This window comes from Giraffa tippelskirchi, chromosome 9 (assembly GCF_054371585.1).
Source record: "Giraffa tippelskirchi isolate mGirTip1 chromosome 9, T2T-mGirTip1v1.2.pri, whole genome shotgun sequence".
NCBI classification, from domain to species: domain Eukaryota; kingdom Metazoa; phylum Chordata; class Mammalia; order Artiodactyla; family Giraffidae; genus Giraffa; species Giraffa tippelskirchi.
In genome coordinates this window covers 5,575,838-5,600,456 of record NC_137283.1, presented here as the reverse complement: position 1 = coordinate 5,600,456, position 24,619 = coordinate 5,575,838, and the positions used below count along the sequence as shown (strand labels likewise).

At 45.4% G+C, this 24,619-nt stretch overlaps 1 protein-coding gene and 1 long non-coding RNA gene across 4 annotated transcripts in view; one reads left to right on the top strand and one right to left on the bottom strand.

The window, feature by feature from the left end:
* GADL1 (glutamate decarboxylase like 1) overlaps window positions 1-24,619 on the top strand; it is a 647,456-nt gene that overhangs the window by 110,276 nt on the left and 512,561 nt on the right. The gene's annotated exons all lie outside the window — the stretch shown is intronic.
* On the bottom strand, window positions 1,281-24,619 carry LOC145520228 (uncharacterized). Its single transcript, XR_014064325.1, has 2 exons — window positions 24,490-24,619; window positions 1,281-4,766 (listed from the first exon to the last, which is right to left on the bottom strand). It is a non-coding gene; the product is annotated as an uncharacterized LOC145520228 (long non-coding RNA).

The window sequence follows — 24,619 nt, the reverse complement described above, 5'->3', positions numbered from 1 at the left end:
TGATGACCTGGAGGGGTGGGATGGGAGTGGTGCGAAGGAGGTCCAAGAGGGAGCGGATATGCTTCCCTGATGGCTCAGATGGTAAAGAATCCGCCTGCAATGCGGGAGACCTGGGTTCGATCCTTGGGTTGGGAAGATCCCCTGGAGAAGGGAACGGCTATCTCCTCCAGTATTCTTGGCTGGAGAATCCCCATGGACGGAGGAGCCTGGCAGGCTACAGTCCATGGGGGTTGCAAAAGTCAGACACGACTGAGCAACTTTCCCTTTAAGTGGCTGATTCACTTTATTGTATAGCAGAAACTAACAACATTGTCAAACAACTATAACCCTATTTTTTTTTTTAAACATAGTATTTGGAGGATTAATTCAGGTTGATACATACAGCTGTTTATTCTAATTATTGAGTAATATTTTATTAGATGAATACACCACAATTTGCTATTCCATTTTCTTATTGATGGATAGTGGTTTTGGTTTTTGGCTGTCATAAATAAAACTGCTGTGGACATGCTTATTCAAGTCTTGTTTTGAGCATGCTTTTATTTTCTTGGCTAAGTAATTAGAAGTGTGAATTTCCAAGTCACATTGTGGGTGTGGGTTTAACTCTATGAGAAATCCCAACTAAATTTCCAAAATGGTGGAAATATATTTTCAACATCACCAACAATCCTGGTCAATATTTCCTGATGATAGGGCAATGAGAATGGTTGGCTGTTAAGTCGAGACTTAAAGAAACTCATTTTGGGAGAGGACTCCTAGCCTCAGAAATGGAAAGCATGACTATAAGTTTCCCACAAGGGAAAATGGGGAGAGTGTATCTGGCCTGATCATCAGAGGCCTGCCAGACAGAATCCTATGTTCTGGCTAAAGGCCACCAGGTTACCAATCCCACACCTGCCTTCTAAGCTTATTTGAGAAGGAGCTCATTTCATTCTGGGTCCGGTAAAATCACGAAAACTCTAGGAAACTTTTGAAATGCTATCTGTTAGGATTACTGAAGCCCTAGGAAGCTATGGAATTTGAAACCCCTGAAAAGGATAAGCATTTGCAAGGGGAAAGAAAGATTAAATTAATGATTTATGCACTTGGGGAGCTTTTTTGTTTTTATGAAAGAGTTTAAAATAGTTTTGAAATCATTGTACTTTGTTTTGTCTGTTCTTCAACGCATTGAAAGCTTTTAGAAGAATCATCCATACAACATTGGTAATTGCAGTTTAAACTGTATGAGGGAATTGAATTCATCAAACTTGTAATCAGTGAGTAAATGCTTAAGAATAAAAGGCTTTCAAAATGTCCTTTATTAGGTATATGAGTTGAATGAATTGAGCATTAAACAAAATACAAATACAAGTGCTTTTCCTTTCTATACACGAAAGCCCCATGGACATCAAAGAGAGAGGCTGATACCCTTTTAATTCCTGGAGTTATTAAACTGTGTCTCCCTGAATAAGATAAGGCAGTTGAGCCAATAGTAATTAGGCATCTACTTCCAAAGAGTGGGTCTTAGGAGCTAATTAGTCAATGAGAAATAAGTCTCTCATTCTGGTACAACAGCCTTTGGGGAAGTGGACCAGTGTGATACTTTTGTGAACCATGAATTGCTAGAATAACCTCCTAAGGGGACCAACACCATGGTCATTGCCCAAGATGATTCATTAAATGTGTCTCCATGGTCCACTACCTTGGACCCAAATGGTGAGATTCTCTCCCTTGTGGCCAGGGGTGCAAATGACAGATAATAAGAATGAGCAGTTTTAGTTCTTTCTCCCTTGTTCTCTGCATCCAGTGAACATGACTCATGCCTTTCATACAGGGCTGGGGCCCAGAAGGTGGCGTTCGCATGCCTGGTTGGCAGGATTAAGTGTAACCAGGTAAGTTGTTTCCTGTGCCCTGAATGTCTCTGGCTAACTTCGAGGCCATCTGCATCACAGATTCCCAGCAGACCAGGAAAAGTGACCCTCTGTGAAATAAATAAATAACATGCAAACATCTTGGAGGAGTTACCCAGCTCTAAAAGTAGTTCAGGACACTACTTGTAAAACTTTTTTGCTGAGAAGTTCTGGGGATGTTTCAATTGAGCCGAGGTGATGGCTGATAATTCCTCTTTAGGAAGCAGGACTAGACTGGGACTGTACTTACGGGAGCTTAAACAGGATCATGTGTCTTGTCCTTCTTAAGAAGCAAACACAGTCCCAGGAAGAGGGTTAGTGTGAGCCCCTCAGCCCCTCCCGCTTCCCTATCAAGTGGCGCTTTTCAGACTTGCAAACAGAGCAGGTTGGGGTTCTTTAAAGGATGTATATTCACTTCAGGAATCCCCAGGAGCTTCTGGTTATCCTTCACCTCTCCCCACACCCTCCATCCAAGTGAATAGTATGCTTTAGGAGGCGGCTGGATACAGGATAGAACAAAGAGATCATTGTTATTTCTGACTTTTAAGGGTTTTGTGAGTCCATGTCTGTAACAATAGTCCAAAAGCCTAGTTGATTTTGATTGGTGTGAACCAGGCACTTGAGATAAAAAAGGACTTTTATTCTGTGTCTCCAAAAAGGCACAGCTTGAAATATGCTTAGTTTGAGCCGGAGGACTCAGATCTGAGAATTAACACTGGAGTATGAAAGGATACGGGGTAGGGCATCAGAGAATCTTGCCTTTGTGAAATGAGATCCAAATGCTGGCTCTTGGTAGGGAGGAGGAGATGGGGAGGGGAACACGAAGGTAGGGTGCAGGCAGAGTTTCTCATGGGGTGTTGGAGCCCTGAGAGCGAGGCTGGGGCGATGACCACCCCCACCCAGCTGATGCTGGTCTCTGAGTACCACGGCACCACACATGGTCTTGCCAGCCCACCAGCGCCTCTGTAAACAGCTCCTTCCTTTTAAGTTCCTCACCCAGGTGTTGAATAGCGTTTCCCACCCCAGGTCTGATGGCTGCAAGGTGTAACTAGAGCTCTGGGGAGAAACTAAATCCAAGAGCACAAATGGAAGGCTGCTGCCTGTGATGTGCAGAGTGGACACTGCACAGTTCTAGGTCTATGTAAGTGTCTGTGAAGTGGTGTCTCCCCAGTAGTCTCTGAAATGGTACAGCGGCCAACCTGCAGAATCGTCCATAGCAGCCTTGGCCCAGTAAAAGTCATAGTTGAAGAGAGCCTCTAAGATCGATGCTGGAAGGGATTCCAAACAGACTGATTTTTCTCCAATGTGCAAATCTGACTGCATCGCCCTTACCCCTTAAATATCACGGTATTTCCTAGTGTTACTTGGGATAAAGAAAACTCCCAAAGATGTTCCAAGAGGCTCTGCTTGCTCTGAGCCTATGTGACTCCCCTGTCTCACGCTGCATCCTGTCTCTGTAGTAGCCCCATGTGCCTTCCTGGAGGCCTTTGAACTCATCATGTATTTTCCCATCTCAGGACCTTTGCATCATCTATTTCCTCTGTCTAGAGGCCTTTCCTCCCCTCTCTGTGCTCACCATTTCCCACTTTTCCTTCTGATCTTAGCTTACAGGTCACTTTCTCCAGACAGTCTACTCTGATCTCCCTGAGCAGCTTACCCCCCCGGCAGACACCCTCCTAGTATGGTGTAGAACCGCTTAGAATTTTACCTTTGCTTCTATGATGCTTTGATAAACCTCTGTCCTTATAGACAACAATCAGAACAATCACAATGACAGCTAACATGTATTAGATACTTTCTTTGTGCTGGGCCCTCTTTTAAGGCCAAATTAACTCATTTGATCATCTCAGGGACTGGGTGAGGTTGATGTTATTGTCCTCTGCCCCTGTTTTACAGATGAGGAAATGGAGGTGCAGAAAGAGGTTACGGGGACCATGTCTATTTTGCGTGCCCTTGAATACTCTCTAGTCGAGCACCTAGTATAGCAAATGATCGCTGTTTCTTGGCTACTTGAATAAAAGATGTTTGAGGTGAATCTCAGAGTGAATCACAGTGCTGGGCATTAGTGACCGATGGGTAGGAGGTTTGGGAGCAGGAGGAGGTTGAGAGGACGATTGGAAAGAACAGGACAGAGGAATACAGAAGAGAGGCTGTGAATAAAGCAAGACAAGACATAGTCCTTCTGTTGGCCTTAAAGCAGGTGGCGGGCCTGGGCGTTTCAAGGTGAAGGACTAAGCTCCATGGAACACACGACAGGTATTAGAAGGGAGGGGGGATGGTGCTGACTGGTAGGGATACTGGGAAGCAGACCCCAGAAAGATACCCAAACCTCCACTCTCGTGGGAAGAGGCCACTGGGGGGAAAAGTTTGGGGTCACAGATGGCCCTCATTTCTTCCAGTTCATTTTGATATTTCTCCAACAAATAATACTTCACCAGAGTATATCATTGGACTCTTGCGACCCATGAGCCTATTTCATGAGGAAAGAGCTATGGAAGGTCTGTACATTCACCTTGACTCCAGGGAAGAGGGAAGGCTGAAGGGAATGTAATTAAGATGAATTTTGCTGCACAACCGGAAGCCAGAACCAAATAATCAGTCACAGGAAGGCAGCCTCTCTTTGGCATCATCCAGGTGCCTGTGAAGTCTGGGTCTTTCCTGGATCTCTGAGTTTCTTGCATTGATTCAGGTTGTGAGTGTGAAGGGGGTGGGGATGGCAGATCAGACTCAGTAAAGGTCTGAGGTATAGGTCGTTTTCTGCGGTGTCCAAGGGAAGGCATCGGCTGAGGGGTCCTAGGACCCACTGTTGTCCTTGCCTTTAATCTTCCCTGTGATCTTGCTGGAGGTTTTCACGTCTCCGGATCCCGGTGGCCACATCTGAAAGGTGAAGAGTTAGAGTGACTACCCCGCTGTAAATTTTCCGTGACTGGATATAGCACGTGTATTGATGGTGGTTACACTGTGGGTGGAGGGGAAGGGGGGGAGGGGCTGCTAAGGGTTTACAGCCTGCAGGATCCTCAGAAGATCTTAACATTCAGTGGCTCTGAGGGTCTGTAAATGGAGATGGTGATAGCAGGGAGCATAATAGTTTAATCCGTAAACTACAAAGTGCATTTTAGCTCCTTGGCAAATTCAGCAGTTCTCCTGGGAGGCTTGGCTGTCACTTCTGGCTGCCATTTCTGCCTGGGAAATTATGAACAGTAGCAGGCAAGCAGTCCCTCTTCATAAACCCATTTGCTGATCAGCGCCTGATACCAGGAGGGAGAAATGACCTGAAAACCCAGCTCTGTGATAATCCACAGCCAGCAGCGCTTTAGAGGGAGGCTTTCTCATTGTGGAGATGATGTGCCATCAGAAGGGTGCAGATTACCTCCCATTGTGAGAGCATTTTCCTCTCAAAGAGAGCTCCTGTCGCACAAAGTTCTATCTTGGATCCACTCCCATCCCTCCTGGGAGAGAGGGAGGGAGAGAATAAATTCCCCCCTTTCACAGACGGGAGAACTAAACCAGGGGCTATGACTTTGTCCAAGGTCATATTACTAACTGGCACCAAGGGTGGTCCTCGAAGCATAGTCCTTTCTGTCATCACCTTCAAGAAATAAAGTGAAGTCGCTCAGTTGTGTCCAGCTCTTTGTGACCCCATGGACTGTAGCCTGCCAGGCTCCTCCGTTCATGGGATTTTCCGTGCAAGGGTACTGGAGTGGGTTGCCATTTCCTTCTCCAGGGGATTTCCCGACCCAGGGATCAAACCCAGGTCTCCTGCATTGCAGGCAGACACTTTACCGTCTGAGCCACTAGGGATACTATGTTAAAAATAATTTTCATTTTCTCTTCAATTTATTCCCTTGTCATAGCTCTGTCTCTGGGCTGAGCTGCTTATTGAGTTGTGCCAGAGTTTCTTTGTTGAAGCCAAAGTCAGCAATGTTATATCTTGATTCAAAAGCACCAATGATAATAACTAAAGATTATTAGGTGCCTTTCCTTGGGATTCTCTTCTTGGTAGTGGTTCTTCCTGCTTTTCCCATCAACTTCATCCACTCTTTCAACTTTCCAATTTTTTAAAAAATTAAAAAACAAAAAACTTTCTTGCCACACTGTATGGCATGTGGGATCTTAGCTTCCAATCATGGATCGAACCCTCACCCTCTGCATTGGAAGCACAGCGTCTTAACCACTGGATTGTCAGGGAAGTCCTAATTTTTATCTTCCCTAATTTGATCACTCACCTTCAACCTCAAAGATGAATAAAGTGGGAAATGGAGAGTGGTGGTCAGAGTTGCATTGTACTTTTCTTCTATCAGCTACTTATTGCTTTCAATCCTTGTATTTACCTCTAGGTCTATATATCCATTTCAGTTTAGTTCAGTCGCTCAGTCGTGTCCGACTCTCTGCGACCCCATGAATTGCAGCACGCCAGGCCTCTCTGTCCATCACCAACTCCCGGAGTCTACCCAAACCCATGTTCATCGAGTCGGTGATGCCCTCCAACCATCTCATCCTCTGTCGTCCCCTTCTCCTCCCACCCCCAATCCTACCCAGCATTAGGGTCTTTTCCAATGAGTCAACCCTTCGCATGAGGTGGCCAAAGTATTGGAGCTTCAGCTTCAACATCAGACCTTCCAATGAACACCCAGGATTCATCTCTTTTAGGATGGATTGATTGGATCTCCTCGCAGTCCAAGGGACTCTCAAGAGTCTTCTCCAACACCACAGTTCAAAAGCATCAATTCTGCGGCGCTCAGCTTTCTTCACCGTCCAACTCTCACATCCATACATGACCACTGGAAAAACCATAGCCTTGACTAGACGGACTTTTGTTGGCAAAGTAATGTCTCTGCTTTTAAACATGCTATCTAGGTTGGCCATAACCTTCCTTCCAAGGAGTAAGCGTCTTTTAATTTCATGGCTGCAGTCACCATCAGCAGTGATTCTGGAGCCCAAAAAAGTAAAGTCTGACACTGTTTACACTGTTTCCCCATCTATTTCCCATGGAGTGATGGGACCAGATGCCATGATCTTAGTGATCTGAACATTGAGCTTTAAGCCAACTTTTTCACTCTCCTCCTTCACCTTCATCAAGAGGCTCTTTAGCTCTTCTTCACTTTCTGCCATAAGGGTGGTGTCATCCGCATATCTGAGGTTATTGATATTTCTCCCAGCAATCTTGATTCCAGCTTGTGTTTCTTCCAGCCCAGCATTTCTCATGATGTACTCTGCATATAAGTTAAATAAGCATATTTCAACTCTGACTAAATACTTTCACCCTTGAGTACTGTGTGCCTGGCCCTCTGCTAAGTTTATTGCATGTATTGTTCAAATTTACAGATGAACTCAAGCTCAAGGAAGTGAAGCAACTTGGCCAAAGTCACACAGTTCTACAACTGATAGGTCTGGTCAACTTTGTAGCCCATGTTCTTAACTCTTACACATTCCTATCTTCCAAGATTGGTGATGTGGTTAAATATTGGGTTGTGTCTCAGGGTGAGATGGGTTAGGAGAAAAAGAAAGCATGCTTTCAAAGCTTAAACCCTGCTTTTCACATTTTCAGCCTTGTCTTGCACATGTCACCAATTTGGGGGCATACACAGGGAAAAGTCAGGGTTAAACAATTAAGCACATACTGCTTGTGAACAAACACACAGTCCCATCATCTCCTATGATTCGTTCAAATCTGGCTGCTGTGTTCTGGAATTGTGATTTTATGAAAATATTCATTTCCCAGAGCTGCTACAACAAATTACCATAAACTTGGTAGCTTAGAATTGATTCTCTCAATTGATTCTCTCTAGCAATTGATTCTCGCACAATTTTGGAGACCAGAATCTAGTTGTCAGCAGGGCCCTGCTCCTTCCAGGGTTCTCTAGGGGAGCATCCTTCCTGGCCTCTTACGGCTTCTGGTGGCCTCTACATCCCCGGGCATCTCCAGTCTTTGCCTCTGTCTTCCCACGACTTTCTTCCCATGTGTTTCTCAGTCAGTCTCCCTTTCCCTTCTCATCTAAGAGCTTGTCATTGTATTTAGTGCACACTCGAATCCAAGGCAGTCTGGTCTTGAAATTCTTAGCTGAATTACGTTGGCAAAGACCTTACTCCTAATGAGGACGCGTGGGAGGCTCGGGTGCAGGTACGATTTGCAGGTCACCATTCAACACACTACATAGGCTCATGGTACTAGGCAGGCATCACAGTTCACAACCCTCTGTTCCTACATCGGGGTGATGTTCCTCTTGCTATTCGCTCTTCTGCACATGTTTTATAAGGATGCTGTGAGTCACAGGGAAGTTGTGTGCCTCTGGAAGCCCAAACAGTCAGACGGTGCTAAGCTGCCTTCGTTCCATTCAGCAATAGCCATCTGTAAGTAAATAAATGTCTAGACGCTTTACAGAACCAACATGTCTTTCAAAGATCTCACTCTTGGAGAGAAACTTGAAAAATGGGAAAACTAGGCTCAATATGTGTGAAAGAACTACGTGTCTTCAGGGAAAAGCCAGCGCACACGTTTCAGAGAGTAGTATTATTACAGAAAGACACGAACACGTGGGGATAAAGTGAAAAATAATTTCTGCTGATATGCCCATCTGGGGACTTGCTCCAGTCCCCAAACAATTTCATGAAAAACTCTCCCTCTGAATTGCCTGAAGGAATTCATGCCAGCTGGATAAATCATCAGGGCTATACCTGCACCAATAGGCTAGGGGGGCCGCCTGGAGAAGTGGCCATCAGGCCTCACGGACGCTTCCAAGGGTTTGTTCATCTTTCCCTTAACAACCGCCATTCCTGCTTCATTGGACAAATGAGTCCTGAAGTCTGTGTCCTCTGGTCAGATCGAAACCTGGTCAGTTGTATGTGAGTGTGTGCTTAGTTGTGTCTGACTCTTTGCCACCCCATGGTCTGTAGCTTGCCAGGCTGTTCTGTCCATGGGATTTCCCAGGCAAGAATACTAGAGTGGGTTGCCATTTTTTTTTCTCCAGGGGATCTTCCCAACCCCGGGATCGAACCCGAGTCTCCCGCTTTGGCAGGTGGATTCTTTACCACTGAGCCACTGGGTAAGCCCTTAACAACTAAGGTCAATTAGGATAAATTACATTTTCTCTTTCTTGGGGAATGGCTTAGATGTCTATTTGCCCAGCGTCTGTCTTTTGACAATTCGGTGCATTCAGTTGAGCTCTGCAAATATGTTCTGACGGCTCAGCATGTGGCACTGCGTCTGCACTGAGCAGAGGGTGGTCCTGCCTCCCAGGACCATGATCCAGAGAGAGCCCACTCAGCAGACAATCAGAGGTGAGTGGGGCATCCGCTCAGAGAGGTTCAGAGCTCCATGGCAACACACCTGGGCGACAATAAATCCTTCCTTATTAAAAAATTATGTTTCTGGTAAAAATAAAATAGAGATAGGAAAAAAGAAAAATAAAGATAGTGTATAATCCCACAACACAGAGGTAACCATTCTTAACATTTGGTCTGTGTCCACATCTATGAGTATCTTTGTACCTGACTCCACCTATGGCTACACCTCTATGTGAACCTGGGTTCATATTATGCTCATGTCTATCAGTATTTTAATAACAATATCATCCCCTGATATGCCCATACATCTTGTTTTACAGTCTACTTGTGTATTCCATAGTGTCCTGAAAACCTATTTCAATGTTATTTAGTTCATAATTTTTAATAGCTATATATATTATTCTATTGTTTGGGTGGAACTTAATTATTTCACCAGTCTCTCATCACTATGAATTTAATAATTTTATGGATAAACCCATGCTACTGCTGCTGCTAAGTTGCTTCTGTCATGTCTGACTCTATGCGATGCTATGGACTGTAACCTGCCAAGATCCTCTGTCCATGGGGTTCTCCAGGCAAGAATACTGGAGTGAGTTGCCATGCCCTCCTCCAGGGATGTTCCCAACCCAAGGATCGAACCTGAGTCTCTTATGTCTCCTGCACTGACAGTCGGGTTCTTTACCGCTAGTGCCACCTGGGAAGCCCTAAACCCACGCACAACTGCACAATTTTGTTCTTAGAAAAAAATCTCTGGTGCTGAGACCCACCCAGGTGGAAGCCTCCACTCTGCAGAGAGTCAATCAGAGGGGCCAAGACCAAGTAGTGAACTGCTTGTGATGCTGTAACAAATAGTGGGTGAATCTGGGGACCCTGGAAGCAGGGACAGGGTACAAAAAGGAGGGGTGTCTGGTCTGTAGGCATTTTGTTTATGACAAAAATGCTATTTTCTTCTCCAGGGATCTTACCCATCCAGGGGTTGAATCCATGTCTCTTGCATCTCCTGCATTGGCAAATAAGCCAAATATTTGCTAGCAAATTTGCTAGCAAATAAGCAAAATATTTGCTTATTTTGTTTTCCATTTTAGGCAACAATTTTTTTTTTTGGCTTTTCTTTCCCCCAATCACGTGGAAGGTAAATATTCTGCTTTTGTTCACACTGTAAGTAGTTTGCATTAAATTTATCAACCATCTTTGGCATGTGTATTTCTGCAAACAACGACAACAGAACAACTGCTGTGTTTTGACATCTTTAAAATGAAAAAGGTCACACATTTTAACCTCCTCCCACCTTCTATTTTCTCCTTCTTGACTTTTGCTAATACGAGGTTTTCTATTCCTATATTTATTATTCATAGGTCCTTATTATATTGCTTTTATGTCTCATTTGGTAATTGTTTTCGATACTGTGTAAGCACATTTATAACATGTGTTTGGAGAGAGCTCTGTGTTCTACTCCTCGGTGCTTACTATTGGTGCTTTTATACCAAAGCTTTTTTTCTCTATCGAGTTATTTTGATCCCCTCTTGGGATGAATGATGAAAGCATTAAGGCCAATTTCTATGATAACTGGTTGCATGTGTGATATAAGAAGAAAAGACACTGCGACCTCCCTGACCCAACCGGCATCACAGCGGGACTTTAACGCCCTCGTGTTGGTCATAGATGACTGCGCAGAAGATCCGCATCAGCCCCAGCTCCTCAGTGACTGTGATAGCTCATGATAAAGATGAGAGCACTTCATGACCATGTCTGAATGCTGACCAGACGTGACCATTGTCCAAACTACAATGACTGAACATCTCCATACCGTGGCTAATAGGGATGACCCCTGCTTTTCAAAGAACTTAATTTTACTGGAGTAGAGTGGATTTAGTGTCAGGTGTATAGCAAAGGGATTCAGTTACACATACGCATGTATCTGGGGCTTCCCAGGTGGTGCTAGTGATAAACGATCCACCTGCCAATGCAGGAGATGCAAGACACATGGGTTCAATCCCTGGGTGGGTGACATCCCTGGAGAAGAAAATGGCAACCCACTCCAGTATTCTTGCCTAGAAATTTCCATGAGCAGAGGAGTGTCATGGGCTATAGTCCATGGGGCCACAAAGAGCCAGATGTGACCGAGCAACTGAGCACACATGCATATATCTCTTCTTTTTCAGATTCTTTTTTCATGTAGGTTATCACAGAATATTGAGTAGAGTTCCCTGTGCTATGCAATAGGTCCTTATTGATTATCTATCTTAAATATAGCAGTGTGTATGTCAGGGACAGCTTTAGCCTTTGTCTAGTCTTCCCTCCTTCTAGATAAGATGTATTAAGATGCCCAAGCTTAGCATTGCCTCTGCTTTCTGAGAGCATTAATTCAAAGCAAAGCCCTGTATCCCCAGATCACTAACACAAGCTCAAATCCTATTACAACTCCTTTCTGATACTCCTTTACTAATATACCTCAAGGGTTTCCAGGCTGGGCTCATCCTCACTGAAATGGGTAATAAACCCAACTTGCTCAGTTGGATTCCTGGTGCTCTGGCTAGAAGGTGTTGGCTAGAATGATCACATGACGGCACCACTGACCGGCCTCCTGGTCCACCTTTCTTGCCCAGTAACTGGACGGTCCTCTCCCTCTAAGCTCTGGCTCAGCCACGTGAATTGTGTTGACCCATGTGACAGTAGCAAGCTTGATGCCAGCAGGGGCTGGCAAGCACACATGTGTCTGCTCTCTCTTTTGAACCCAGCTCTCACCAATAGACAGAGCTGGCACGATGGAGGGTGAATCTTGTGGAGATCAGTCGGGTGGACCCAGCTGCAGACACAGGAGGTAGCCTAGCTCAGATCAGAACTCCTCAGTCAACTCATCATCTTGGTTGTTTTTTTTTTTTTAATTAATTTTTATTGGCATATAGTTGCTTTACAATGTGGTGTTAGTTTCTGGTGATGGTGCTTTAGTCGCTCAGTCGTGTCTGACTCTTTGTAACGCCGTGGACTGTAGCCCACCAGGCTCCTCTGTTCACGGGAGGCAACAATACTGGAGTGGGTCGCCATGTCCTTCTCCAGGGGATCTTCCTGATCCAGGGATCGAGCCCAGGTCTCCTACATTGGCGGGCAGAGTTTTTACCATTGAGCCACCCGTTTCTACCATACAGCAAAGTGAGTCAGCTGTATGCATACATATACCCCCTCGTTTTTGGCCGCCACAGAGCATGGAGTGGAGCTCCCTGTGCTAAGCAATAGGCTGTCATTAGTTCTCTGGTTTATACAGAGTAGTGTGTATGTGTCAGCCCCAGGCTCCCAGTTCATCCCTCCCTTCCTTTTCCCCACTTGGTGTCCACACGTTTGTTCTCTCCGTCTGTGTCTCAATTTCTGTTTTGCAAATAAAATCAACTTGTACCATTTTTATAAATTCCACATATATGTATTAATACATGATATTTGTTTTTCTCTTTCTGACCTACCTCATTCTGGATGATGGTCTCTATGTCCATCACATCTCTGTAAGTGATCCAATTTCATTCCTGACTCATAATCTTGGAATGGTCAGGTGGAATTTAGTTCAGGAATGCAAGGATGGTAACTTTGCCATTTTTTCCCCAAAAAGATCAGAGCAAATGAGGGCTTCCAATGGTCTTTCTCCTCAGTCTATTTTTTAATGTTTGAAATCAAGCTGTATCATTGCATAATTATTAGACGACATCCCATCCTCATTTTAGGTAAATGTTACAAGAAATTTCCTTGTGATTCTTAAGCTAATAAAGGTGGTTTTTAAACTACTGTTTTCTCATTACTGATATTAAATATTACCATTGCTATTATTCATCACATAGAAAAGCAGCATTGCACATGTCACTGTGACCAAACAGGAAACTGAAACTGTCCAGGTAGCATCAGTTTGCCCACGCAGGGATGAGCTGGTGTGTCTGGAACAAGGGTAACAGTTTCTTATTGGAGCAGCCAGCTGGATAGAAGGTAATGTTCAGCCGAATATTTGCTTTCAGCCCGTCTGTTTGACCATATTGCAAAGGGTACATTTGCTACCAATGGTGGAAGATGATAGGAACTGTGGAGTAACTTTCCTTGGAACCAGGCAGAAGGCTTTGTATCCCAACTTTGCAACTCACTTAGCTGTGTGATAACTGAGCAAGTTCTTTCTCCTCTGAGAGCCTCCTTTCCTTTTTAAAAGTGAGGCTGGTGAATTTCCACCCAACAAGGATGCTGGAAGTATGATGTGAGATGTCATGGCAGTTGACCGAAGACACAGTCAGGAATGGATGCTGGGTTCCACTTGTCTAGGTGGGGCTGCTTGGGGGAGTCAGTCCCCAATAGTTCCAACTGTATCTTTAGTTGACAGTGGGAGTCATTTACCGCAGTTGAAATATTTTCTAGTTACATCTTTTACTTCTTTGTTTGTACATTTATTTATGTTGTTGTTTTAGTCACTAAGTTGTATCTGACTCTTTTGCAGCCCCATGGACTGTAGCCCATCAGGCTTTTCTGTCCCTGGGATTTCCCAGGCAAGAATACTGGAGTGGGTTGCCATTTCCTTCTCCAGGGGGTCTTTATGACCTAGGAATTGAACCCACATCTCCTACACATCTCTCCTGCATTGCAGGCATATTCTTTACCGCTGAGCCACCAAGGAAGCCCTAATCTATTTATAGATTCTTTTTTTTTTGATCATTCATTCATTCAACAAATATTTGTTGGTTGTTGGTTAGGTTCTCTTGGAGCAGACACTGAGTTGGAGTTTGAGCAGCAAAGTATGTGTTAGGGACCAATATTTATTGGGTAGAGGGAGGAGTCACAGCATGACATGGACAAACCATGTCGCTGGGGGGACTTGGAGCAGATGTCGTCTGTTGGGGTTGTCCTGTGGGCACATGTGGTCAGAATGGCTGTGCCTCTGTCCCCTTGCCTTGCTCATTCATGGAATGAGGGCTGTCCTGGGAAGACCATGACCTCAGGCAAGAGAAGGCACAGCTGAAGCAGTTTCTGAAGGTGTCAATGACTGAAGGCTGTGTGCAGAGGACAGCAGGGTGTCTGGGTGACGTGTCCGTCTCTCCACTGCTGGTGGCTGCCATAGGCAGACCCTGGGGTTGCAATGCCAAAAAGGAAAGACAAGTCCCCTCACCCAATTTAGCTTACAGCATAGGCTGGTTTTGAGAGTTTTTAGTTGTCTCCATATTTCAAGGAAACCATCTTCTTTAGATAGATTGCCCATGAAGCTGGAAGAAGAGTCTAATGTTCCTAGGAAGAAAGCAACAGAAGTCTCTCATTATCGTAACACAGATTCTGGCCTACTGGAATCCTTTTCCATTAGTTTTCTGCTGATTTTAACAGTTCCACGAACACTGATTTTCTGTCTTGTGCCAGGTACAGTGTCAAGTGTTATTGGTACAGTGGTGAACAGTGTACAGTTTCGTAGGAGAGACAGACAGGTAAAAATAACCTCAACATAAAATAGGCAGTTACGGGGACTTAGCCGGTGGTCCAGTGGTCAAGAATCCGCCTTCTGATGAACAGGACGCCAGTTTGATCCCTGGTCGGAGAACTAAGATTCCACGTGCCTCAAGGCAGCTGAGCCCGGGTGCCGCAACCATAGAGCCCGCGCGCCTTGGTGAAAGATTCCACATGATGCAACTGAGACCCAATGCAGCCAAATAAGTGAATATTTTTTTAGAAAATAATAATAAATTAAAAAAAATAATAAGAAGTTATAAGGTAGTGACATGAGGACACTGCTAAAGACATTCAGAAGTAAGAATTTCTTCTAGCCAGGTGGAGGAGCAGGTATGTGTCAGGAGAAGCTTCTCCAAGGATAAAATACTTGAGCTGAGATTAGGAGAAAGAATATGAGTCAGCCAGATAAATAAGTTCTCTGCTCTTAAGTAATTTTGCTCTATTTCATGGAAAAAGAGGACACATTAGGAGTCTTAAACATTTATAGAAAGTAATCATGCCAAGAGAATCAGGGGTATTTAATGGGACGAGTGAACTTTGATGGTCTCTCTCAAGAAGGTTTCCTTCATTTTAAGCTTTGAAAGCTTAAAAGATTTTCCTGGGGGGCCAGAAAGCCGAACATTGGATGATGATGCTTCTTTGTAACTTATGTCACGCTTTGTGTTAATGGCCATCACGCCTCTAAGAGGCTGTCTAAAAAAGAGAAAATCTGTGCATTCCTAAATGTTGTGTGATGCAGTCATTTGATTTAATTTGAGTTCTCTCTAGTTTCTCCTGACTGATAGCTCTGTGGAATCCTGAAAGAGGTTGGAGGGAGTCATTAATACGTGACTCCCTCTGAGCCCACAATCTTCTTCAATCCCTTGACTCTTGGATCACACATATTAGGATTCTGAAAATTGGGGGTTTTAATAGAATCGTGTTAGATACAGGCCATGTTTTTCCTTTTATATTTTAGAAATGCTCTTCAAGACCCATGAGCTGAGGCTTCTTTGTTAATGTAAAAGCTGGAAAACCTCTAAGGCAGAAGTCTGTTTGCATACCCTGGTGGGTATCAGACTGCCACTTGGCTTCTCTGAAATTTCCCCACTGTTGGTGGGGTTTCCATTCCGAAGGCTCCACCATGGGGGAAGAATAGATATGCGATTGGGGTTGAGGTGGCAGCCTGTCAGGGCTAATAATAATCTCACTGTGTACTGAATGTGCACCCTGAAATCAGCTGAGTTCACTTTGCTCTGAGACTCCAGAGAAAGTAGACCCCCATCCTTATTTCTCATGGGTTAGAAGGGGGTCCCCAACTCCTGGGCCACAAACTGGTACTGGTTTGTAGCCTGCTAGGAACTGGACCGCACAGCGGGAGATGAGCGGTGGGCACATGAGCGAAGCTTCATCTGTTTTGCCAGCTGCTCTCCATCGCTGGCATTACCACCCAAGCTCCACCTCCTGTCAGATCAGCAGCAGCATTAGATTCTCACAGAAGCCCGAACTCGAATGTGAACGGTGTGTGAAAGGGATGTAGGTTGCACGCTCCTTATAAGAATCGAATGCCTGGTGATTTGAGGTGGAGCTGAAGTGGTGATGCTAGCATGGTGAGTGGCTACAAATACAGATTATGATTAGCATAATAAATGCAATGCTCGTGGATCATCTCCAAACCACCTCCTTCCACCATCCACGGAAATATTCTTCCACTAAACTGGTCCCTGGTGCCAAAAAGATTGGGGACTGCTGGTTTAGGAAGTCCGTGTTCTCCCCAAGATTTTTACCATTTCCAACGGCTCTGCATTTCTCCTGGTCATCTCTGATTTTGGTTTCTGGCTTTTACTGAATCTTTATTCTCTGCTTATATTCTTTTTCTATATCAGTATCCACCCAAATGAGAGTTGATGGCTTTTTCTCTTTGAGTGTCTTTCTCTCTGTTATTTCCCTAGATATCCCCCATATGAACTGTGTGATTGCTTTAAGCAGAGATTTGTCATGAGATAGACAACACCAATAATACTGGATTTCTGTATTCTTGAATAAGACGCCTAATCATTTCTGCTGCTTGAGCTTCAGATATTCTACCATAGTGTAAGGTGATTCTTTCTCTCTCATCGGTCTCCAGATCTCTTTTCTTTGCCTTCTGCTAATCTGCTTTTGCCACTCAAGATTATATATTGCGTGGTGGTGGTTTAGTCAGTCGTGTCTGATTCTTGCGACCCCACGGACTCTAGCCTACCATGGAATTTTCCAGGCAACAATACTGGAGTGGATTTCCATTTCCTTCTCCAAGGGATCTTCCCAACCCAGGAATCAAACCCAGGTCTCTGGCATTGCAGGCATCCACAAGCAGATTCTTTATAGACTGAGCTACGAGGAAAGCCCCATATATTGCATATGGGGCTGAAAAATACACAGAGGCTGTGTAACTTGGCTAAGATCATATGATTATTAAGAGCAGAGCTACAGTGCAAACCTAGGTGTGCTATGCAAACCCAAATGAGGACGAAAACCACCTGGGAATCTTACCGCAAGGCAGATTCAGAGTCTGCTGCTTTGGGTGAGGGACTGGAAAGCTTGTATCTCTGACAAGCCCCCAGGTGAGGCCCACACCACACCATGGTCCATGCTCTCAGTAACAGAACCCAGACAATGCTGCCTGTGTTTCTGTTTTCCCTTTTCAAACCAGCGGGGGCTTTGCCTTGTGGTTCAATGTCTCACACAATCTCTGAATTTTTCTTCTTGAGCCAAATGGGCTGGGGGCGGGGGGCCGGTGGTGGGGGGGGGGGCTTCCTTCAAAGATCCAGGACTCCTACCAGGTCAGAGATTCCAGCTCGCATTAATGAAATTAATTAATTAAAAAGCTACCATTACTCAGATCTAAGAAATAAGGTTCCCTTCAGAACGGGCAGGAAAGATTGATGTAGGCAAGGTGATTTAGTGTTGAAAGTCAGGACGTTTGATGTTGAATGGTGACTGCGGATGTTTTAAATTCTGCCCTTCTGTCCCTTCTGTAGTCAACTTGGTGAGAAATCGACTTTGCCCATCCTCAAGCTTCTATGAAATGCAAACTGCTAGGGGAGCTTGAAAGAGCTCCTAACAGTAACACATGATTCCACAGATGTTCTTTTACTGAAGGCAGTTTCTTCCACCATGCTTTTTATTTTTTTAATTTTTAAATTTTTAAAAAATTGCCGTTCTTCATTTTAATGTTCAAATTTGCGGAGGCCCTGTGACCAAAGTGAAGGGTGATTAGTGCCTGGGAAAGCCACTTGTCACTGAAGCCTGATGCTGCTGGGGAAGAGGGCAGTGCCACAGTTGGGCAGGGTGGGCGCAGATGTTTCCCTAGCCATGGCAACGCTCTCATTATAGGAATGGCCAGAGTTGTGATCTCCTCATGAAAGCAACCAGTATCGAGTGCATCATACACTACCGTGGAATACTTAATTACAGAGGAAAGTTATGGGTTCCAGTTGACAGAACCATCTAATCAATATGGCTTACTCCAAACTCTAATTTACTTGTCTTACAACTCATTAAATTTGAAATATTATTGATTTTCAAGTAGATGGCTTAGAGGATAAATAAGTACATTTTATCTTGGGGACCTTCATTTGAGTCTGATCAGTGGACCTGCAGGAGAGAAAGCTCAAATGCCTTCATTAGGCAGTTCCTGTAAAATCATCACCCCAGACATACTCCACTGATGCAGGTAATTTGCCAGGACCCCATATTTTCCAATAGCTGGTGGGGGATGAGCTACTTCCCTGTTTCTGAAGGAGGGGGTCCCTTGACAGCAGGGCACAGTGCGTTGTATGTCTTGGAGACACCCTTCTTAGGAGCATGGACATCTCTGAAATGTAATTTCTCTGGATTCTACAAATCAAAGGATGCTATGAATCTTCTTTTTCTTTTTCACTAGAAACCATCTTCCTGGTTTTCAACAACCTATTTTGCCTTTTAACCTCAACACCCCGGAGCAGATTCTGTTCCCATGGTAGACAAGCCATCTTCCACTGAAAAGTCTCAGAGGCAGGCTTCTGCATACCCTGGAATATTTTTTTCAAAAACATTTATTTATTTATTTGGCCGTGCCAGGTCTTAGTTGATGAACATAGGATGTTCAATCTTCATTGTGGCATGCTGGATGTTTTAGTCGTGGCATGCAAACTCTGAATTGTGGCATGTGGGATCTGGTTCTCTGACCAGGGATTGAACCCTGGCCCCCTGCATCGGGAGTGAGAAGTCTTAGCTACTGGACCACCAGGGAAGTCACTACCCGGAATCTGCCAAGCCCGCAGGCACTGTTTACCAGCGTGCTTTGTCCACATGCTGAGGGTGGTGGGTGGGTTGGTGTGAAGGCAGGGACAGTCAAGTGAGTCTTTTGTCTGCTGAATTTCACTCTCTGGGGTGGCCTTTTTAAAAGTGGCTTTTTGAATAGATGCCTATTGACATGATTAAATAACTTAACATTATAAAGAGGCACCCAGTGAAAAATATTCACCCCCCCCCGCCCCGTTTTGTTTTCATATTTGCCTCCTTCCTTCCCAGTAGGAAACTATGTTTTTAGTTTCTTTTGTTTCCTTCTGGAGTTTCCTTTTGTGTATGGAAGCAAGAACAAGTATGGGTTCTTATTTTTTCCCTACTATTATAAAAGGTATCATATTATACACACTGTTATGAATCTTTTTTTAACTTACTGGCTTATTTGGGAGATTTTTCATATCAACACATAGAAAATATCCCATTAAAAAAAGAGCTGGGCAGCTTTCCATCCTGTGTATATACCATAATTTATCTAATCAGTCTGCTAGTAATGGACCTTTGGATCCTTTCAAATATTTTGCTATTACAAATGCTGCTATAGTGACTAATCCTGCTCACAGGTACACAAGGGCAAAACAACTTCGTAAGCAGCTTTGCAATTGTGTAACTATTCAAGCGGACTCCCCAGTGGTGCAGTGGATAAAGAATCTGCCTGCAATGCAGGAGACACAGGAGATGCAGGTTCAGTTCCTGAGTTGGGAAGATCCTCTGGAGGAGGAAATGACAACTTACTCCAGTATTCTTGCCTGAAAAATTCCATGAACGCAACTAAGCATGTGCACTCACACATTGGATAAATTCTCCAAGGTGGAGAGCTGGGTCAAGGAATCCGGGACAGCTTTGCCAAGTTGCCTTCCCTGGTATTATTGCCCATTTGTCCTTCCACCAGCAATTTACGGAATCTGCAACTGGCAGTTTTCATACCCTTGGCAAGCGCTTACATTTCCAGGTGAAAAACTATAGCCAGGATTTCAAATAACAGAAAGAGGGTCCAGTTAACTTGAGGCAGGAAAGTCTATTGGAATTGATTGGAAAACTGGAGCACAGGCTTTGGGAAGACCAGGGAGGTGAAACACCGCCCCACCCGGCAAAGACTTGCCCTGGGGACAGTCTCATGAGACCTTTCACCACTGGCCATCTCTGCGGAGTCAGGGCCCCCAACCCCGAGCTTTGCTCTCCCAGTACTACACACTGGCTCTAATTAAGCTTCTTTTGGGCTTCCCAGGTGTAAGTAATAGTAAAGAACCCTCCTGCCAACGCAGGAGACAGACGTAAGAGACCCAGGCTCGATCCCTGTGTTGGGAAGATCTCCTGGAGGAGGGCATGGCAACCCACTCCAGTATTCTTGCCTGGAAAATCCCATGGATGGAGGAGCCTGGTGGGTTACAGCCCATAGGGTCGCAAAGAACCGGACATGACTGAGGTGACAGCCTGCACACACTGGGGTACCATAGCCTGGGGAGGTGGGGAAAGGGAGGGAGCCCTGCAAACCTCACTTTGCCTCTGAACAAGAAGTTATTCAGATGTTAGGCAGTCAAAACAATGTCCACTCTGAGGACACACCTACCTCTTTGTCTTCCAAAGGAAGCAGTGCATCCAAAGGTATTTTCTTGGATTATTCAGGTTTTAGGATCTGTGTTTAAAAGCTGTCCCAGCTTTGGGATCTAAATTGAACTTAGCACCTGCCACTGCACGCAGGAGGGGGTTCATGCATCATTTTAGAGTGCAGTCAGTAAGTCTCCTTCATTTACTGATCAGCTCACTGAGGAAGCACATACTTGGCCAAGGACTTGGATCCAGGAACTCTTACATCTAATGCTGCATCAGCTCTTCTGATGGATGACTTAGCCTTGGGCGAGCCATTCTTCTGAAGCCTGCTTTCTCATCCACAAAGCAGGGATAATAATATTGACCTACTTTCCAGGTTGTTGCCAGGGTTCACTAATTGATAGCTGTAAAGAACTCTGAAAATATCAGTCCTTTAGACCCCTGGCCCCCTGTACCTTTGTCCCCTGATCGGTTTTCCCTTCAGCACTGCAGCCGTGTAATTTGGGAACAGATGATGGACTGGGAGACAGACATGACTTGTTTGACGTATTAAGAGACAGTGAGACTGAGCCAATGTGAAAGGAAGTTCGTTAGCAGTTAGCAGCCTCTGTGAAGGTTTCTGCAGCCCCACTGCCTCAGCTCCAGCCATCAGGATCCCCAAAGGGCAGATGCCCAAGTCCTAATTGCTTTCCCTGGTTGTCATCCTCAGATGTAAATAAATTATCAGCTGAGTCCTCGACACGGATGGTCTGAATGGCTCACCCCAAGCAGCTGTTACAGACTCTGATATTAATCACACGGTCTCCTCTTGGCATTGTGCTTAACATGAAATGCCTGCTCCGGTCCTAATGGGGTGCGTTTGTGCCCCTGATGACGAAGGAGAAGGCAGGATCCTTATCATGAATATCATCACCACAACAACATTTTTATATGCATTGGGATTCACAGAGCATCCTTACATCTGGGAGCTCCGTGGAGTCTTGGCAGTATTTTGAGCCGGGCAAACGTGATGGTCTCTATTAATGATAGAAAAACCTGAATTTGGAGAGGGTCCTAGACCTGAGATTATACAGCAGGGAAATGAAATCTTTTGCCTGGCCAGTCCAGCACTCTCTGTATTACATTACTCTGTGTCCTTAAATGATCAATAACTGTCTCTGGTTCTCCACTTTGATAGTGAATTGAAACAACTCAGAAATACACTATGCCCTTCCATCCTTGATGAAACGCTCCCTACACGCGGCATACTGTGCTGGGTGAGGGCCAGGAAGGATAACATCTCATCTTCACTCTGCTCTACTGGGCAGGCATCCTTGTCCTCCTCATGAGATGAAACAAACTGAGGTTCAGAGAAGTTAATAACTTGCCCAAGGACACAGAGAAGGTCCAAGCACTCCACTGCAGTTTTCCGCTGCCAGACACCAAGAGCCCAGTGACAGACCTGCCCAGGGCAGAGGACTGGCTTTTCATAGGTGGAATAGAGAAAAGGAGATGCTGCCTCTGGCCTCTTGCATCACGGGCTGTTCCACTCCAGTTTACCTCATCCATCAACCGAGAATTTGTTTCTATCATTTCAGCAGGAGAGCTGTGAGCTCCAGGTGGGGGAGGCTGCCGGGGAGGGATGGAAGAGTTGCAGGAGTTCGGTGGGTCACACAGGGTGTAGGCACTCAGTCGCTTGTCTGGGTCCTGCTGATTGCTATCTGAAGTGTCCCCTCCCACCTCCTGTCCCCTGGAAGGCAAGCACATCTGGGACCTGGACTCACATCCTCATCTCATCACCTGTGATTTTATTGTGATGAAATAGCTGTGACCAGACAGCTCAGAACCTGCTTTCTGTTCACTTCTGCCCACAGAATCGGCATTCACCCACATCTTCTATCTTCTGTCTGTACTTTCTGCCCCTGGGCTCCCTTGAGGTTGCAGCCATGGCTGAGGGCACCTAGCAGGCCCACACACCGAGGATAGGGAGCAGGGGCAGGTTTCACCCTCCCTTGAAGAGGGAAAGTTAAAATTTTACATAACTTCCTGCTCCTTCTACCTCTGTAACTCAGCTTGACAAAGTCTGGATCAAGTAGGTCACATAGCCTCAGAAAGTGGGGACTTACAATACTAGGAATTGGAGCTTATCTCACTTACCCTTGTCCTGCTCTTTGCAACTGCTCAGCTCCTGGAAACCTGCTTCATCATGCCTGTCCCAGTAAAGATCAGGCATCCCCCTCCCCATCTTGATTGCTGTTCCCACGTATGTGAAACCCTTTAGTTTAAACCAGCCTATTAACCGTTAGTGTTGCCCACTATAGTCTGTCTATGAAAACTCTGTAACCCCTTTGTTCGGGGCTCAGAGCTTAGAGTGTTAACTCCTCGGGGCCCACAGCATAAAAAACCTGAGTCTCCAACTCTGAGTCTGGTGCTTGGTTTCTCGATTACTGGTTTCTGCAACACCCTTCTCGTGGGAGCTCCTTCTGGAAGGATTCTCCAGAAATTCTGTGTACTTGAGCCCTGCTGTCCACAGCCCATTTGAAACCTTTTTTTTTTTTTTTTTTTGCTTCTATCTCTTTTCCCATACAACCCTCCTCTGTTCCTGGGGATCACCTTAGAAAGAAACCGCCTGTACCCACCTTCTTGTCTTAGGTTATATCTTTGGGAAGAACCCATACTAGGAAAATCTATTTCCTTTCTAACAGCCTTGAGGGCATTATTCACCTATTTTTCTCTTCCAAAATCATTCCTTGATGTCGAGGAGCCTTCATCAAGGTCCTCTCACCTTTGTCCACCTGTGTGGACACCACAGGTCTCCCTGTGTACACAGCAAGGCTAAGAAGACTGCCTACCTCCTGAGTTGTAAGAGTTAATAATTGTGGGAGAGCCAGGTGTGTAACAATCAGCACTCAGTGAAATAGAGCTGGATTGTTGAATCCTCCTGGTCACCAAGTGGGTCTATTGACATCTCCCTCTGAATTCTTTTGATCCCTCTGTGGACACTCTCTCATGGGAGAACTGGGCATGTCCCCGGCCTCTCTCCCAAGGCTACATCCTTCTTATGCATGCTAAGTTGCTTCAGTCACGTCTGACTCTTTGAGACCCTATAGACTGTAGCTCACCAGGCTCCTGTCCATGGAATTCTCCAGGCAAGAATATTGGAGTGGGTTGCCATGCCTTCTCCAGGGGACCTTCTCGACCCAGGGATCAAACCTGTGTCTCTTACATCTCCTGCATTAGCAGGTGGTTCTTTACCACTAGCGCTACCTGGGAAGCCCACGTTCTTCTTAAGAAGCTTAAAAGGAGTCGTTCCTCCTGAATCATCTGCTAGTGAGCCATCACATTCAGGCGAGGTCATCAGAGAGGGTCCCTGATGAGAGTCAGAAGAACTTTGGGAAGCAGACTGGTTCAGCCTCCTCAATGGACAGGGAAAGCATGGCCCCCAAGCTCAGCAGATGTTCCCCGAAGACTGTCCACTGGAGACTGACACAGCAGGAGGGGTGCTTCCGGGAAGCAGGAAGAGGACCTCCGTGAAAGCAGCTTTTCTTGGAGAGAGTCACGGGGTTGAATGGTGGAAGCTTTATCCAACAGTTTTGGTGAGAGTCAGATGCTCCTTCTAGGAGGCACTTCTTGGCGATGGGACTGTCAGTCCAGCCATGGCTTTCCCTGAAAACGATTCGGGGCCTGCTGGGGAGCAGTATGGGGGCCTCCCTGTGGCACCTGGGTAGGGGATCATCCTGGCTGTGTCCTTCTTTCCCTTTAACTCTGTGTCACTACATCCTCAACATCAAGTCAGTGAAGATGAGCATGCCTGGCAGAGAAGGGTTTGGGGGGTGACTATTGCTGGACAAACAGCAGAGGGAGGTCTGGGGAAGAGTGGAGGCATCTCCTCAGGGCTGCTGGGGGAGCTGGCTGCTTCACTTGGAAGACCTTCCTGAGTCGGAGATGCATATTCAGCCTGTGCACCTTTTCATCCCTGTCTCTGATGTGTCAGGTGGCAAAACTTTCCCTACTGGCAACAAACCTGCTTTGTCTTGTCACACCCATCGTCGATCTCACTGGCTGGCATTTTCAAAGAGGAAGCTCGTTAAACTAAGCTGTTACGCTCGTGGTTTCAGAGGCTGGCGATGGTAGACAGTTCTAGGGAAGGAAGA